Source organism: Hyla sarda, unplaced genomic scaffold (genome assembly GCF_029499605.1).
Source record: "Hyla sarda isolate aHylSar1 unplaced genomic scaffold, aHylSar1.hap1 scaffold_1706, whole genome shotgun sequence".
NCBI lineage: Eukaryota > Metazoa > Chordata > Amphibia > Anura > Hylidae > Hyla > Hyla sarda.
In genome coordinates this window covers 1,203-14,207 of record NW_026608346.1, presented here as the reverse complement: position 1 = coordinate 14,207, position 13,005 = coordinate 1,203, and the positions used below count along the sequence as shown (strand labels likewise).

The following is a 13,005-nucleotide window of genomic DNA, read 5'->3' as shown; positions in this document are numbered from 1 at the left end:
TCGAAAAAAGACATATGTCCATCACGTTCAACCAGGGAATTAAGGGGTAGGGGTGTGGCGCGATATTGGGGAAGGGATGAGATTTTATATTTCTTCATAAGCATTAATCTTATTTTGTCAATTAGGAACATTCAGCACCCACCCGCTATCAAGGCAGCTGCCTATCATGTCATGCCCTACCTGCACAGGTGTGCTGGCTACTCAAATGATCCAATTAAGGAGGCCATTTAGTCAGCAGCAGCAGAAGTCCTGTGCCTGGACGCTCCAACAGGGGCCAGACACAAGCAGAAGCAGAAGCAGCAGAAGCAGCAGCAGCACCACCTTTTGTTTTTTGGCTGCAGCAGCAGCAAGGCCCACAGGGCTGGCTAGCTGGCTAGCCAGCAAGCAGGTAGCAATGAAAGTAGGAATCTTTCTTTTTAACCCTGTAAGGGGGTGGTGCACTGTACCCGAAGATACTGCCATATCGGGTCAATGCATAGGGCGACGGAAGCAAGCTTCGAAATCGGCCCCCGTTCTCAAAAATCCATTTAATATATGGTCCCCAGATAGGGGACGTATCAGATATTAAACTGATAAGAACAGATACTACACTTGATCTTAGCCAAAAGGCCGAGAAGCGATAACCGTGAAAGGGGCGGGCCCAACAAGGTCCCCTTCATGGGCACTATCACTGCTTGCTGTCAGGGAGGCTGCCAGACAATTTTCCATGCACACTCTGGGCTGGGGGGCAGTCAACCACCAGTACACACAGCAGAACCTAAACCCATACCATTATTGCTAAGCAGCAAGACAGGGGCCCATTGCACTCCCACGGGGCCTTTTTAAATGCAATCCATAACCCGGATTTGCCAGGAACCCTTCTTACTCCTCCTACTTGCATGTGACACTGGGCTTAGGATCTGCATAGGAAACACACACACAAGCACACACCTACCTTTGTTGCCTGCAGATGCCTCCTTGGCTGTCCCCAAACGGTATCAAACCAACACCCACGGGAAGCTGTAAGCATAGAGGACATGCCTGCACCCCATTGGACTTACCTGTGTGGGTTAAATCCGGGTTATTTGACAACCTATGGCGGTGATGGTTCTGCTCAGGCAGAGCAGTGCTGATGCTCCTCATAAAGCTGTCGCTGCTGTGAAGGTTCTAGGTGACATCACAAATCCCTTTTGGTTACATACACAACAAAGCTGGGTTGTTGTTGTTTACACTCTGCAAGGCCTGTGGAAGTGAGTGACATCATAGCACTGTAGTTCTGAGGGTTCAAGATGGATGCAACAATCTCCTGTTGCTTCTATGAAGGCCGTAATAGACGACATCACCAAACAGCTCCATAGTCACATACACAGCAAAGGAGAGATGTTGTTTACACCTAGTGATGTCAGTGGTATTGAGTGACATCACAGCACAGTGCTAAGGCTCCTGGGCCTGGACACAGCAGCGGCTGCAATATCTCAACGGAGAATACGTTTATATCTATGTGTGTGTGTGCGCATATATATATATATATATATATATATATATATATATATATATATTTCTCCGCCGAAATCACTTTTAAACCCATTTCCACCTTTTTTTCCCTTCTCTTCCTCTTACTTTTTTTTCACGTTTTTTTACGTTTTTCTCCTTTTCGCCTCTTTTCTGGGCGTATTATTCTTCTTTTTCTTCTTTTTTTTCGTCTAATGCATACCCCATCAGTGCAGCAATGCTTATTCAATACCGCCAGCAGATGGAGACACTGGGGGATAATTTTCTAAGGATTTATACTGATTTTTCCTGTCTGAATTTGTCGCACAGAAAGTTGCAGGCCAAATATGTGTGACATTTCTGCGACTTTAGCTTCTAGAGCATTTTTACAACATTATACATAGGTGCTGAATACATAAAAAGCGACTGTTCAGCGACAGACAAGTCGCATCGGCTGAAAGTAGGCCAGAATGTCAGTCCATGTTGGAGCAGGTTTAGATACAGTCTAAAGCATAGATCTCAAAGTCTGTGCACAGAATTTAGCAAGGGCCTCGCACCTTCTGATGCATCAGGTAGGTGCACAATAGCATAGCCTAACCCTCTGTACTTTGGTCTATATTGATGCGGGACATAGACAGCCAGCTGATGACCAATCCATTAGTGCAATGGATGGCTGGAAGCATTTGTCTTTGCCTTTGCAATACCACAGAAGCAATGCATGGTCAATGTACAGCAATGACACACCTGTGTGAACAGCCAGGAGACCCCCCCCCCCCATGTTATGTTACATAGTTACATAGTTAGTACGGTCGAAAAAAGACATATGTCCATCACGTTCAACCAGGGAATTAAGGGGTAGGGGTGTGGCGCGATATTGGGGAAGGGATGAGATTTTATATTTCTTCATAAGCATTAATCTTATTTTGTCAATTAGGAACATTCAGCACCCACCCGCTATCAAGGCAGCTGCCTATCATGTCATGCCCTACCTGCACAGGTGTGCTGGCTACTCAAATGATCCAATTAAGGAGGCCATTTAGTCAGCAGCAGCAGAAGTCCTGTGCCTGGACGCTCCAACAGGGGCCAGACACAAGCAGAAGCAGAAGCAGCAGAAGCAGCAGCAGCACCACCTTTTGTTTTTTGGCTGCAGCAGCAGCAAGGCCCACAGGGCTGGCTAGCTGGCTAGCCAGCAAGCAGGTAGCAATGAAAGTAGGAATCTTTCTTTTTAACCCTGTAAGGGGGTGGTGCACTGTACCCGAAGATACTGCCATATCGGGTCAATGCATAGGGCGACGGAAGCAAGCTTCGAAATCGGCCCCCGTTCTCAAAAATCCATTTAATATATGGTCCCCAGATAGGGGACGTATCAGATATTAAACTGATAAGAACAGATACTACACTTGATCTTAGCCAAAAGGCCGAGAAGCGATAACCGTGAAAGGGGCGGGCCCAACAAGGTCCCCTTCATGGGCACTATCACTGCTTGCTGTCAGGGAGGCTGCCAGACAATTTTCCATGCACACTCTGGGCTGGGGGGCAGTCAACCACCAGTACACACAGCAGAACCTAAACCCATACCATTATTGCTAAGCAGCAAGACAGGGGCCCATTGCACTCCCACGGGGCCTTTTTAAATGCAATCCATAACCCGGATTTGCCAGGAACCCTTCTTACTCCTCCTACTTGCATGTGACACTGGGCTTAGGATCTGCATAGGAAACACACACACAAGCACACACCTACCTTTGTTGCCTGCAGATGCCTCCTTGGCTGTCCCCAAACGGTATCAAACCAACACCCACGGGAAGCTGTAAGCATAGAGGACATGCCTGCACCCCATTGGACTTACCTGTGTGGGTTAAATCCGGGTTATTTGACAACCTATGGCGGTGATGGTTCTGCTCAGGCAGAGCAGTGCTGATGCTCCTCATAAAGCTGTCGCTGCTGTGAAGGTTCTAGGTGACATCACAAATCCCTTTGGTTACATACACAACAAAGCTGGGTTGTTGTTGTTTACACTCTGCAAGGCCTGTGGAAGTGAGTGACATCATAGCACTGTAGTTCTGAGGGTTCAAGATGGATGCAACAATCTCCTGTTGCTTCTATGAAGGCCGTAATAGACGACATCACCAAACAGCTCCATAGTCACATACACAGCAAAGGAGAGATGTTGTTTACACCTAGTGATGTCAGTGGTATTGAGTGACATCACAGCACAGTGCTAAGGCTCCTGGGCCTGGACACAGCAGCGGCTGCAATATCTCAACGGAGAATACGTTTATATCTATGTGTGTGTGTGCGCATATATATATATATATATATATATATATATATATATATATATATATTTCTCCGCCGAAATCACTTTTAAACCCATTTCCACCTTTTTTTCCCTTCTCTTCCTCTTACTTTTTTTTCACGTTTTTTTACGTTTTTCTCCTTTTCGCCTCTTTTCTGGGCGTATTATTCTTCTTTTTCTTCTTTTTTTTCGTCTAATGCATACCCCATCAGTGCAGCAATGCTTATTCAATACCGCCAGCAGATGGAGACACTGGGGGATAATTTTCTAAGGATTTATACTGATTTTTCCTGTCTGAATTTGTCGCACAGAAAGTTGCAGGCCAAATATGTGTGACATTTCTGCGACTTTAGCTTCTAGAGCATTTTTACAACATTATACATAGGTGCTGAATACATAAAAAGCGACTGTTCAGCGACAGACAAGTCGCATCGGCTGAAAGTAGGCCAGAATGTCAGTCCATGTTGGAGCAGGTTTAGATACAGTCTAAAGCATAGATCTCAAAGTCTGTGCACAGAATTTAGCAAGGGCCTCGCACCTTCTGATGCATCAGGTAGGTGCACAATAGCATAGCCTAACCCTCTGTACTTTGGTCTATATTGATGCGGGACATAGACAGCCAGCTGATGACCAATCCATTAGTGCAATGGATGGCTGGAAGCATTTGTCTTTGCCTTTGCAATACCACAGAAGCAATGCATGGTCAATGTACAGCAATGACACACCTGTGTGAACAGCCAGGAGACCCCCCCCCCCCATGTTATGTTACATAGTTACATAGTTAGTACGGTCGAAAAAAGACATATGTCCATCACGTTCAACCAGGGAATTAAGGGGTAGGGGTGTGGCGCGATATTGGGGAAGGGATGAGATTTTATATTTCTTCATAAGCATTAATCTTATTTTGTCAATTAGGAACATTCAGCACCCACCCGCTATCAAGGCAGCTGCCTATCATGTCATGCCCTACCTGCACAGGTGTGCTGGCTACTCAAATGATCCAATTAAGGAGGCCATTTAGTCAGCAGCAGCAGAAGTCCTGTGCCTGGACGCTCCAACAGGGGCCAGACACAAGCAGAAGCAGAAGCAGCAGAAGCAGCAGCAGCACCACCTTTTGTTTTTTGGCTGCAGCAGCAGCAAGGCCCACAGGGCTGGCTAGCTGGCTAGCCAGCAAGCAGGTAGCAATGAAAGTAGGAATCTTTCTTTTTAACCCTGTAAGGGGGTGGTGCACTGTACCCGAAGATACTGCCATATCGGGTCAATGCATAGGGCGACGGAAGCAAGCTTCGAAATCGGCCCCCGTTCTCAAAAATCCATTTAATATATGGTCCCCAGATAGGGGACGTATCAGATATTAAACTGATAAGAACAGATACTACACTTGATCTTAGCCAAAAGGCCGAGAAGCGATAACCGTGAAAGGGGCGGGCCCAACAAGGTCCCCTTCATGGGCACTATCACTGCTTGCTGTCAGGGAGGCTGCCAGACAATTTTCCATGCACACTCTGGGCTGGGGGGCAGTCAACCACCAGTACACACAGCAGAACCTAAACCCATACCATTATTGCTAAGCAGCAAGACAGGGGCCCATTGCACTCCCACGGGGCCTTTTTAAATGCAATCCATAACCCGGATTTGCCAGGAACCCTTCTTACTCCTCCTACTTGCATGTGACACTGGGCTTAGGATCTGCATAGGAAACACACACACAAGCACACACCTACCTTTGTTGCCTGCAGATGCCTCCTTGGCTGTCCCCAAACGGTATCAAACCAACACCCACGGGAAGCTGTAAGCATAGAGGACATGCCTGCACCCCATTGGACTTACCTGTGTGGGTTAAATCCGGGTTATTTGACAACCTATGGCGGTGATGGTTCTGCTCAGGCAGAGCAGTGCTGATGCTCCTCATAAAGCTGTCGCTGCTGTGAAGGTTCTAGGTGACATCACAAATCCCTTTGGTTACATACACAACAAAGCTGGGTTGTTGTTGTTTACACTCTGCAAGGCCTGTGGAAGTGAGTGACATCATAGCACTGTAGTTCTGAGGGTTCAAGATGGATGCAACAATCTCCTGTTGCTTCTATGAAGGCCGTAATAGACGACATCACCAAACAGCTCCATAGTCACATACACAGCAAAGGAGAGATGTTGTTTACACCTAGTGATGTCAGTGGTATTGAGTGACATCACAGCACAGTGCTAAGGCTCCTGGGCCTGGACACAGCAGCGGCTGCAATATCTCAACGGAGAATACGTTTATATCTATGTGTGTGTGCGCATATATATATATATATATATATATATATATATATATATATATATATTTCTCCGCCGAAATCACTTTTAAACCCATTTCCACCTTTTTTTCCCTTCTCTTCCTCTTACTTTTTTTTCACGTTTTTTTACGTTTTTCTCCTTTTCGCCTCTTTTCTGGGCGTATTATTCTTCTTTTTCTTCTTTTTTTTCGTCTAATGCATACCCCATCAGTGCAGCAATGCTTATTCAATACCGCCAGCAGATGGAGACACTGGGGGATAATTTTCTAAGGATTTATACTGATTTTTCCTGTCTGAATTTGTCGCACAGAAAGTTGCAGGCCAAATATGTGTGACATTTCTGCGACTTTAGCTTCTAGAGCATTTTTACAACATTATACATAGGTGCTGAATACATAAAAAGCGACTGTTCAGCGACAGACAAGTCGCATCGGCTGAAAGTAGGCCAGAATGTCAGTCCATGTTGGAGCAGGTTTAGATACAGTCTAAAGCATAGATCTCAAAGTCTGTGCACAGAATTTAGCAAGGGCCTCGCACCTTCTGATGCATCAGGTAGGTGCACAATAGCATAGCCTAACCCTCTGTACTTTGGTCTATATTGATGCGGGACATAGACAGCCAGCTGATGACCAATCCATTAGTGCAATGGATGGCTGGAAGCATTTGTCTTTGCCTTTGCAATACCACAGAAGCAATGCATGGTCAATGTACAGCAATGACACACCTGTGTGAACAGCCAGGAGACCCCCCCCCCCCATGTTATGTTACATAGTTACATAGTTAGTACGGTCGAAAAAAGACATATGTCCATCACGTTCAACCAGGGAATTAAGGGGTAGGGGTGTGGCGCGATATTGGGGAAGGGATGAGATTTTATATTTCTTCATAAGCATTAATCTTATTTTGTCAATTAGGAACATTCAGCACCCACCCGCTATCAAGGCAGCTGCCTATCATGTCATGCCCTACCTGCACAGGTGTGCTGGCTACTCAAATGATCCAATTAAGGAGGCCATTTAGTCAGCAGCAGCAGAAGTCCTGTGCCTGGACGCTCCAACAGGGGCCAGACACAAGCAGAAGCAGAAGCAGCAGAAGCAGCAGCAGCACCACCTTTTGTTTTTTGGCTGCAGCAGCAGCAAGGCCCACAGGGCTGGCTAGCTGGCTAGCCAGCAAGCAGGTAGCAATGAAAGTAGGAATCTTTCTTTTTAACCCTGTAAGGGGGTGGTGCACTGTACCCGAAGATACTGCCATATCGGGTCAATGCATAGGGCGACGGAAGCAAGCTTCGAAATCGGCCCCCGTTCTCAAAAATCCATTTAATATATGGTCCCCAGATAGGGGACGTATCAGATATTAAACTGATAAGAACAGATACTACACTTGATCTTAGCCAAAAGGCCGAGAAGCGATAACCGTGAAAGGGGCGGGCCCAACAAGGTCCCCTTCATGGGCACTATCACTGCTTGCTGTCAGGGAGGCTGCCAGACAATTTTCCATGCACACTCTGGGCTGGGGGGCAGTCAACCACCAGTACACACAGCAGAACCTAAACCCATACCATTATTGCTAAGCAGCAAGACAGGGGCCCATTGCACTGCCACGGGGCCTTTTTAAATGCAATCCATAACCCGGATTTGCCAGGAACCCTTCTTACTCCTCCTACTTGCATGTGACACTGGGCTTAGGATCTGCATAGGAAACACACACACAAGCACACACCTACCTTTGTTGCCTGCAGATGCCTCCTTGGCTGTCCCCAAACGGTATCAAACCAACACCCACGGGAAGCTGTAAGCATAGAGGACATGCCTGCACCCCATTGGACTTACCTGTGTGGGTTAAATCCGGGTTATTTGACAACCTATGGCGGTGATGGTTCTGCTCAGGCAGAGCAGTGCTGATGCTCCTCATAAAGCTGTCGCTGCTGTGAAGGTTCTAGGTGACATCACAAATCCCTTTGGTTACATACACAACAAAGCTGGGTTGTTGTTGTTTACACTCTGCAAGGCCTGTGGAAGTGAGTGACATCATAGCACTGTAGTTCTGAGGGTTCAAGATGGATGCAACAATCTCCTGTTGCTTCTATGAAGGCCGTAATAGACGACATCACCAAACAGCTCCATAGTCACATACACAGCAAAGGAGAGATGTTGTTTACACCTAGTGATGTCAGTGGTATTGAGTGACATCACAGCACAGTGCTAAGGCTCCTGGGCCTGGACACAGCAGCGGCTGCAATATCTCAACGGAGAATACGTTTATATCTATGTGTGTGTGTGCGCATATATATATATATATATATATATATATATATATATATATATATATTTCTCCGCCGAAATCACTTTTAAACCCATTTCCACCTTTTTTTCCCTTCTCTTCCTCTTACTTTTTTTTCACGTTTTTTTACGTTTTTCTCCTTTTCGCCTCTTTTCTGGGCGTATTATTCTTCTTTTTCTTCTTTTTTTTCGTCTAATGCATACCCCATCAGTGCAGCAATGCTTATTCAATACCGCCAGCAGATGGAGACACTGGGGGATAATTTTCTAAGGATTTATACTGATTTTTCCTGTCTGAATTTGTCGCACAGAAAGTTGCAGGCCAAATATGTGTGACATTTCTGCGACTTTAGCTTCTAGAGCATTTTTACAACATTATACATAGGTGCTGAATACATAAAAAGCGACTGTTCAGCGACAGACAAGTCGCATCGGCTGAAAGTAGGCCAGAATGTCAGTCCATGTTGGAGCAGGTTTAGATACAGTCTAAAGCATAGATCTCAAAGTCTGTGCACAGAATTTAGCAAGGGCCTCGCACCTTCTGATGCATCAGGTAGGTGCACAATAGCATAGCCTAACCCTCTGTACTTTGGTCTATATTGATGCGGGACATAGACAGCCAGCTGATGACCAATCCATTAGTGCAATGGATGGCTGGAAGCATTTGTCTTTGCCTTTGCAATACCACAGAAGCAATGCATGGTCAATGTACAGCAATGACACACCTGTGTGAACAGCCAGGAGACCCCCCCCCCCCATGTTATGTTACATAGTTACATAGTTAGTACGGTCGAAAAAAGACATATGTCCATCACGTTCAACCAGGGAATTAAGGGGTAGGGGTGTGGCGCGATATTGGGGAAGGGATGAGATTTTATATTTCTTCATAAGCATTAATCTTATTTTGTCAATTAGGAACATTCAGCACCCACCCGCTATCAAGGCAGCTGCCTATCATGTCATGCCCTACCTGCACAGGTGTGCTGGCTACTCAAATGATCCAATTAAGGAGGCCATTTAGTCAGCAGCAGCAGAAGTCCTGTGCCTGGACGCTCCAACAGGGGCCAGACACAAGCAGAAGCAGAAGCAGCAGAAGCAGCAGCAGCACCACCTTTTGTTTTTTGGCTGCAGCAGCAGCAAGGCCCACAGGGCTGGCTAGCTGGCTAGCCAGCAAGCAGGTAGCAATGAAAGTAGGAATCTTTCTTTTTAACCCTGTAAGGGGGTGGTGCACTGTACCCGAAGATACTGCCATATCGGGTCAATGCATAGGGCGACGGAAGCAAGCTTCGAAATCGGCCCCCGTTCTCAAAAATCCATTTAATATATGGTCCCCAGATAGGGGACGTATCAGATATTAAACTGATAAGAACAGATACTACACTTGATCTTAGCCAAAAGGCCGAGAAGCGATAACCGTGAAAGGGGCGGGCCCAACAAGGTCCCCTTCATGGGCACTATCACTGCTTGCTGTCAGGGAGGCTGCCAGACAATTTTCCATGCACACTCTGGGCTGGGGGGCAGTCAACCACCAGTACACACAGCAGAACCTAAACCCATACCATTATTGCTAAGCAGCAAGACAGGGGCCCATTGCACTCCCACGGGGCCTTTTTAAATGCAATCCATAACCCGGATTTGCCAGGAACCCTTCTTACTCCTCCTACTTGCATGTGACACTGGGCTTAGGATCTGCATAGGAAACACACACACAAGCACACACCTACCTTTGTTGCCTGCAGATGCCTCCTTGGCTGTCCCCAAACGGTATCAAACCAACACCCACGGGAAGCTGTAAGCATAGAGGACATGCCTGCACCCCATTGGACTTACCTGTGTGGGTTAAATCCGGGTTATTTGACAACCTATGGCGGTGATGGTTCTGCTCAGGCAGAGCAGTGCTGATGCTCCTCATAAAGCTGTCGCTGCTGTGAAGGTTCTAGGTGACATCACAAATCCCTTTGGTTACATACACAACAAAGCTGGGTTGTTGTTGTTTACACTCTGCAAGGCCTGTGGAAGTGAGTGACATCATAGCACTGTAGTTCTGAGGGTTCAAGATGGATGCAACAATCTCCTGTTGCTTCTATGAAGGCCGTAATAGACGACATCACCAAACAGCTCCATAGTCACATACACAGCAAAGGAGAGATGTTGTTTACACCTAGTGATGTCAGTGGTATTGAGTGACATCACAGCACAGTGCTAAGGCTCCTGGGCCTGGACACAGCAGCGGCTGCAATATCTCAACGGAGAATACGTTTATATCTATGTGTGTGTGTGCGCATATATATATATATATATATATATATATATATATATATATATATATATTCTCCGCCGAAATCACTTTTAAACCCATTTCCACCTTTTTTTCCCTTCTCTTCCTCTTACTTTTTTTTCACGTTTTTTTACGTTTTTCTCCTTTTCGCCTCTTTTCTGGGCGTATTATTCTTCTTTTTCTTCTTTTTTTTCGTCTAATGCATACCCCATCAGTGCAGCAATGCTTATTCAATACCGCCAGCAGATGGAGACACTGGGGGATAATTTTCTAAGGATTTATACTGATTTTTCCTGTCTGAATTTGTCGCACAGAAAGTTGCAGGCCAAATATGTGTGACATTTCTGCGACTTTAGCTTCTAGAGCATTTTTACAACATTATACATAGGTGCTGAATACATAAAAAGCGACTGTTCAGCGACAGACAAGTCGCATCGGCTGAAAGTAGGCCAGAATGTCAGTCCATGTTGGAGCAGGTTTAGATACAGTCTAAAGCATAGATCTCAAAGTCTGTGCACAGAATTTAGCAAGGGCCTCGCACCTTCTGATGCATCAGGTAGGTGCACAATAGCATAGCCTAACCCTCTGTACTTTGGTCTATATTGATGCGGGACATAGACAGCCAGCTGATGACCAATCCATTAGTGCAATGGATGGCTGGAAGCATTTGTCTTTGCCTTTGCAATACCACAGAAGCAATGCATGGTCAATGTACAGCAATGACACACCTGTGTGAACAGCCAGGAGACCCCCCCCCCCCCCATGTTATGTTACATAGTTACATAGTTAGTACGGTCGAAAAAAGACATATGTCCATCACGTTCAACCAGGGAATTAAGGGGTAGGGGTGTGGCGCGATATTGGGGAAGGGATGAGATTTTATATTTCTTCATAAGCATTAATCTTATTTTGTCAATTAGGAACATTCAGCACCCACCCGCTATCAAGGCAGCTGCCTATCATGTCATGCCCTACCTGCACAGGTGTGCTGGCTACTCAAATGATCCAATTAAGGAGGCCATTTAGTCAGCAGCAGCAGAAGTCCTGTGCCTGGACGCTCCAACAGGGGCCAGACACAAGCAGAAGCAGAAGCAGCAGAAGCAGCAGCAGCACCACCTTTTGTTTTTTGGCTGCAGCAGCAGCAAGGCCCACAGGGCTGGCTAGCTGGCTAGCCAGCAAGCAGGTAGCAATGAAAGTAGGAATCTTTCTTTTTAACCCTGTAAGGGGGTGGTGCACTGTACCCGAAGATACTGCCATATCGGGTCAATGCATAGGGCGACGGAAGCAAGCTTCGAAATCGGCCCCCGTTCTCAAAAATCCATTTAATATATGGTCCCCAGATAGGGGACGTATCAGATATTAAACTGATAAGAACAGATACTACACTTGATCTTAGCCAAAAGGCCGAGAAGCGATAACCGTGAAAGGGGCGGGCCCAACAAGGTCCCCTTCATGGGCACTATCACTGCTTGCTGTCAGGGAGGCTGCCAGACAATTTTCCATGCACACTCTGGGCTGGGGGGCAGTCAACCACCAGTACACACAGCAGAACCTAAACCCATACCATTATTGCTAAGCAGCAAGACAGGGGCCCATTGCACTCCCACGGGGCCTTTTTAAATGCAATCCATAACCCGGATTTGCCAGGAACCCTTCTTACTCCTCCTACTTGCATGTGACACTGGGCTTAGGATCTGCATAGGAAACACACACACAAGCACACACCTACCTTTGTTGCCTGCAGATGCCTCCTTGGCTGTCCCCAAACGGTATCAAACCAACACCCACGGGAAGCTGTAAGCATAGAGGACATGCCTGCACCCCATTGGACTTACCTGTGTGGGTTAAATCCGGGTTATTTGACAACCTATGGCGGTGATGGTTCTGCTCAGGCAGAGCAGTGCTGATGCTCCTCATAAAGCTGTCGCTGCTGTGAAGGTTCTAGGTGACATCACAAATCCCTTTGGTTACATACACAACAAAGCTGGGTTGTTGTTGTTTACACTCTGCAAGGCCTGTGGAAGTGAGTGACATCATAGCACTGTAGTTCTGAGGGTTCAAGATGGATGCAACAATCTCCTGTTGCTTCTATGAAGGCCGTAATAGACGACATCACCAAACAGCTCCATAGTCACATACACAGCAAAGGAGAGATGTTGTTTACACCTAGTGATGTCAGTGGTATTGAGTGACATCACAGCACAGTGCTAAGGCTCCTGGGCCTGGACACAGCAGCGGCTGCAATATCTCAACGGAGAATACGTTTATATCTATGTGTGTGTGTGCGCATATATATATATATATATATATATATATATATATATATATATATATTCTCCGCCGAAATCACTTTTAAACCCATTTCCACCTTTTTTTCCCTTCTCTTCCTCTTACTTTTTT

At 46.3% G+C, this 13,005-nt stretch overlaps 6 non-coding genes across 6 annotated transcripts; all 6 read right to left on the bottom strand.

Annotated features, from left to right (window-relative positions):
- Positions 1-430: 430 nt before the first annotated feature.
- Positions 431-621, bottom strand: LOC130312174 (U2 spliceosomal RNA). The gene has a single exon (XR_008860357.1). It is a non-coding gene; the product is annotated as a U2 spliceosomal RNA (small nuclear RNA).
- A 2,088-nt stretch (positions 622-2,709) lies between these two features.
- Positions 2,710-2,900, bottom strand: LOC130312206 (U2 spliceosomal RNA). Its single transcript, XR_008860384.1, has one exon. It is a non-coding gene; the product is annotated as a U2 spliceosomal RNA (small nuclear RNA).
- A 2,089-nt stretch (positions 2,901-4,989) lies between these two features.
- On the bottom strand, positions 4,990-5,180 carry LOC130312205 (U2 spliceosomal RNA). The gene has a single exon (XR_008860383.1). It is a non-coding gene; the product is annotated as a U2 spliceosomal RNA (small nuclear RNA).
- Positions 5,181-7,267: 2,087 nt separating this feature from the next.
- LOC130312197 (U2 spliceosomal RNA) lies at positions 7,268-7,458 on the bottom strand. The gene has a single exon (XR_008860379.1). It is a non-coding gene; the product is annotated as a U2 spliceosomal RNA (small nuclear RNA).
- Positions 7,459-9,547: 2,089 nt separating this feature from the next.
- LOC130312185 (U2 spliceosomal RNA) lies at positions 9,548-9,738 on the bottom strand. Its single transcript, XR_008860368.1, has one exon. It is a non-coding gene; the product is annotated as a U2 spliceosomal RNA (small nuclear RNA).
- A 2,092-nt stretch (positions 9,739-11,830) lies between these two features.
- Positions 11,831-12,021, bottom strand: LOC130312173 (U2 spliceosomal RNA). The gene has a single exon (XR_008860356.1). It is a non-coding gene; the product is annotated as a U2 spliceosomal RNA (small nuclear RNA).
- Between the last annotated feature and the right edge of the window lie 984 nt (positions 12,022-13,005).